Source organism: Palaemon carinicauda, chromosome 39, assembly GCF_036898095.1.
Source record: "Palaemon carinicauda isolate YSFRI2023 chromosome 39, ASM3689809v2, whole genome shotgun sequence".
Classification (NCBI taxonomy): domain Eukaryota; kingdom Metazoa; phylum Arthropoda; class Malacostraca; order Decapoda; family Palaemonidae; genus Palaemon; species Palaemon carinicauda.
Window position 1 is genome coordinate 20,548,418 of NC_090763.1, and position 5,000 is coordinate 20,553,417.

A 5,000-nucleotide genomic window follows, 5' to 3' on the forward strand; every position below is an offset into this window, starting at 1 on the left:
CTTGAGAATTAATCCTCATCTAATGGGCGTTGAAATTCAATAGACAAACTTTTTTTTTTTCTCTCTCTCTCTCTCTCTCTCTCTCTCTCTCTCTCTCTCTCTCTCGCAAAACATAGTAACCATTAGAAAGACAGGTATTGAGAAGTGATCATCTCATGGGTGTGAAACCAGTCAAAACACTCTCTCTCTCTCTCTCCCTCTCTCTCTCTCATCTCTCTCTCCCAAAACATAGTAACCATTAGAAAGGACAGGTTTTGAGAAGTAATCATCTCATGTGTGTGAAACCAGTCAAAAGATATTCTCTCTCTCTCTCTCTCTCTCTCTCTCTCTCTCTCTCAAAACATAGTAACCATTAGAAAGACAGGTTTTGAGAAGTAATCATCTCATGTGTGTGAAACCAGTCAAAAGACTCTCTCTCTCTCTCTCTCTCTCTCTCTCTCTCGCTCTCTCAAAACATAGTAACCATTAGAAAGACAGGTTTTGAGAAGTAATCATCTCATGTGTGTGAAACCAGTCAAAAGACTCTCTCTCTCTCTCTCTCTCTCTCTCTCTCTCTCTCTCAAAACATAGTAACCATTAGAAAGACAGGTTTTGAGAAGTAATCATCTCATGTGTGTGAAACCAGTCAAAAGACTCTCTCTCTCTCTCTCCTCTCTCTCTCTCTCTCTCTCTCTCTCTCAAAACATAGTAACCATTAGAAAGACAGGTATTGAGAAGTAATCATCTCATGTGTGTGAAACCAGTCAAAAGACTCTCTCTCTCTCTCTCTCATCTCCTTCTCTCTCTCTCTCTCTCAAACATAGTAACCATTAGAAAGACAGGTTTTGAGAAGTAATCATCTCATGTGTGTGAAACCAGTCAAAAGACTCTCTCTCTCTCTCTCTCCTCTCTCTCCTCTCTCTCTCTCTCTCAAAACATAGTAACCATTAGAAAGACAGGTTTTGAGAAGTAATCATCTCATGTGTATGAAACCAGTCAAAAGATATTCTCTCGCTCTCTCTCTCTCTCTCTCTCTCTCTCAGAACACAGTGACTATTAGAAAGACAGGTCTTGAAACTAATCATCTCATGGGTGTGAAACCAGTCAAAATATTCTCTCTCTCTCTCTCTCTCTCTCTCTCTCTCTCTCTCTCTCAAAACATAGTAACCATTAGAAAGAGGTTTTGAGAAGTAATCATCTCATGTGTGTGAAACCAGTCAAAAGACTCTCTCTCTCTCTCTCTCTCTCTCTCTCTCTCTCTCTTTCTCTCTGTGTGTATGTGTGTGAGTGTGTGCGTGCATTCCGTCCCTAAAACACAAAAACCATAGCGGCAATACAACACCGTATAAACCGCACGACTTAAACCGTGATTTAGAGAGACTCGCCCGTCCTCGCTGCTGCTTAAAATTCCAGAGTTAATTTCCAGATCTCGTTTTCTATGCAGATGATTCCGGCTCCCCCAAAATTTGGGTTAGCCTGGGTAAACTTTACAACATTCTCGAAAGCCACTTGCGTTTAAACTCGCAAGAATAATCTGGCTGTAGTTGGTTTCCAAGGATAACGATATTTCGTTGGAAATGTTTCATGATTTCGTGATGTTGAATTAAACCAAGAGTATATTAGTTTCCAGATTTGATGGATTTTATCAATATTTTCATTATGTGATAAATTTGTTTTTAGATATTCAATTACCATCAAACCAAATGTAAAAATACGGAATTTCTTTTCCACAACATCCTTTACCCATTTATAAAATTCTCAAATTCAGTTCTCAAAGTAAAATACAGAAACGCGAATTCTCAAATTCAGTTCTGAAGGTAAAATACACAAGAAGCAAATTCTCAAATTCAGTTATCAAAGCAAACTGCAAGACGCATATTCTCAATTTTAAGTTCTCAAAGCAAAATACATACACAAGCGCAAACTCTCAAATTCAGTTTTCAATGCAAAATACGCCGACGTAAATCCTTAAATTCAGTTCTCAGGCCAAAATACCTAGAGCGAATTCTCAAATTCAGTTCTCATGCCAAAATACATAGAGCAAATTCTCAAATTCAGTTCTCAGGCCAAAATACATAGAGCGAATTCTCAAATTCAGTTTTCAGGCCAAAAAACATAGAGCGAATTCTCAAATTCAGCTCTCAAAGCAAAATACACAGTAAAAAAATTCTCAAATTCAGTTCTCAAAGCAAAATTAGTTGAGCGAATTCTGAAATTCAATTCTCAAGGCAAAATACATAGAGCAAATTCTCAAATTCAGTTCTCAAAGCAAAATATATAGTCGCAAATTCTCAAATTCAGTTCTCAAAGCAAAATACAGACGCAAATTCTTAAATTCAGTTCTTAAATCAATATACCCGTTCACTAATTCTCAAATTCAGTTCTCAAAGCATAATACATAGAGCGAATTCTCAAATTCAGTTCTCGGGGCAAAATACATAGAGCGAATTCTAAAATCAAGTTCTCAAGCAAATTACGGACGCGAATTCTTAAATTCAGTCTCAAATCACTATACACGGACGCTAATTCTCAAATTCAGTTCTCAAATCACTATACACGGACACTAATTCTCAAATTCAGTTCTCAAATCACTATACACGGACGCTAATTCTCAAATTCAGTTCTCGTGACAAACTCGTCAGACGTGTAGTAAGCATACATCTAAGCACAAGGCATGGAAAACCACTCATTTTACTCAATTCACGTACTTTCCAGTGACATCAACAGACGTATGAAAACACAGGGGGGAAGCAGGGTATACAGGTACGCTTGGCCCGGTGCGATTATCACTCAACGCTGATCGTCAAACGATTGTCTAAAGAACTAATTCACTGTTTTTGAATGTAGAACGGTCAAATTAGTGTCAAACATCAAAACTGATTGCAATAAAGGGTTTTCTGCAAAATATTGTTTATTGATATGGCCTCTATCACATAGGAAAAAGTTTACAACCGCTAGAGAGTTACGGGGTCCTTAGACTGGCCAGACAGTACTACATTGGATCCTTCTCTCTGGTTACGGTTCACTTTCCCTTTGCCTACACATACACCCAATAGTCTAGCCTATTCTTTACAGATTCTCCTCTGTCCTCATACACCAGACTAAACCGAGATTACCAAACAAATCTTCTTTACCCAAGGGGTTAACTACTGCACTATAATTGTTCAGTCCTTTTGGTAAGGGTAAAAAAGACTCTTTAGCTATGGTAAGCAGCTCCTCTAGGAGAAGGACACTCCAAAGTCAAACCATTGTTCTCTAGTCTTGGGTAGTGCTATAGCCTCTGTACCATGGTCTTCCACTGTCTCTTGGGTTAGAGTTCTCTTGCTTGAGGGTACAATCGGGCACACTATTCTATTTTCTCTTCCTATTGTTTTGTTGAAGTTTTTGTAGTTTAAACAGGAAATATTTATTTTAATGTTACTCTTCTTAAAATATTTTATTTTTCTTTGTTTCCTTTCCTCACTGGGCTATTTTCCCTGTTGGGGCCCCATGGCTTATAGTATCTGCTTTTCCAACTATAATAATAATAATAATAATAATAATAATAATAATAATAATAATAATAATAATAATAATAATAACTTGGGGGATGTGGCTAAAGGTGGTCATATTTGAAAATAGGCCCCAAATTTTTTCCTCTTCAATTAACACTAGTTTTGTGACTAGCTTATAAAATTCCAACATAAAATTTTTCATTTTCTTTTCATTACCATTTTAGAATATAATTCTTATATTTTATTTATCTTTTTTTTGTAGTTTTGGCTCTCTGTTATATCTGAATATACAAAATTATATGCAACATAGCTATTTCTATTCGGTAATCAAGGGAAATTTTGATATTTTTTTGCAAGATAAATCCTTTTTGTCCTAATCAGCACTGAGGCAGAATGATTCAACAGAGAGGTGAGCGAAATGTGGTTCTTCAACACGATTGTCCCAAAATTCAACATTATAAAGGCAGAACAATGCAAAAGTAGAAAAGAGAAAAGAAAAAACCCACGAAATACTTTCAATGACAACGGCAAAACGTGGTGTAAAAAATAGACGACACATAAGAGAAACCCAACGAAGAACCATCCATGATAAAGGCACAACATCATGCAAAACTAGAAGAAACATAAGAGGAACCGATGAAGAACCATCCATGATAAAGGCAGAACATCCTGCAAAAGTAGAAGAAACATAAGAGGAACCGATGAAGAACCATCCAAGATAAAGGCAGAACATCATGCAAAACTAGAAGAAACATAAGAGGAACCGATGAAGAACCATCCATGATAGAGGCAGAACATCCTGCAAAACTAGAAGAAACATAAGAGGAACCGATGAAGAACCATCCATGATAGAGGCAGAACATCCTGCAAAACTAGAAGAAACATAAGAGGAACCGATGAAGAACCATCGATGATAGAGGCAGAACATCATGCAAAACTAGAAGAAACATAAGAGGAACCGATGAAGAACCATCCATGATAGAGGCAGAACATCCTGCAAAAGTAGAAGAAACATAAGAGGAACCGATGAAGAACCATCCATGATAGAGGCAGAACATCCTGCAAAAGTAGAAGAAACATAAGAGGAACCGATGAAGAACCATCCATGATAGAGGCAGAACATCCTGCAAAAGTAGAAGAAACATAAGAGGAACCGATGAAGAACCATCCATGATAGAGGCAGAACATCCTGCAAAAGTAGAAGAAACATAAGAGGAACCGATGAAGAACCATCCATGATAGAGGCAGAACATCCTGCAAAAGTAGAAGAAACATAAGAGGAACCGATGAAGAACCATCCATGATAGAGGCAGAACATCCTGCAAAAGTAGAAGAAACATAAGAGGAACCGATGAAGAACCATCCATGATAGAGGCAGAACATCCTGCAAAAGTAGAAGAAACATAAGAGGAACCGATGAAGAACCATCCATGATAGAGGCAGAACATCCTGCAAAAGTAGAAGAAACATAAGAGGAACCGATGAAGAACCATCCATGATAGAGGCAGAACATCCTGCAAAAGTAGA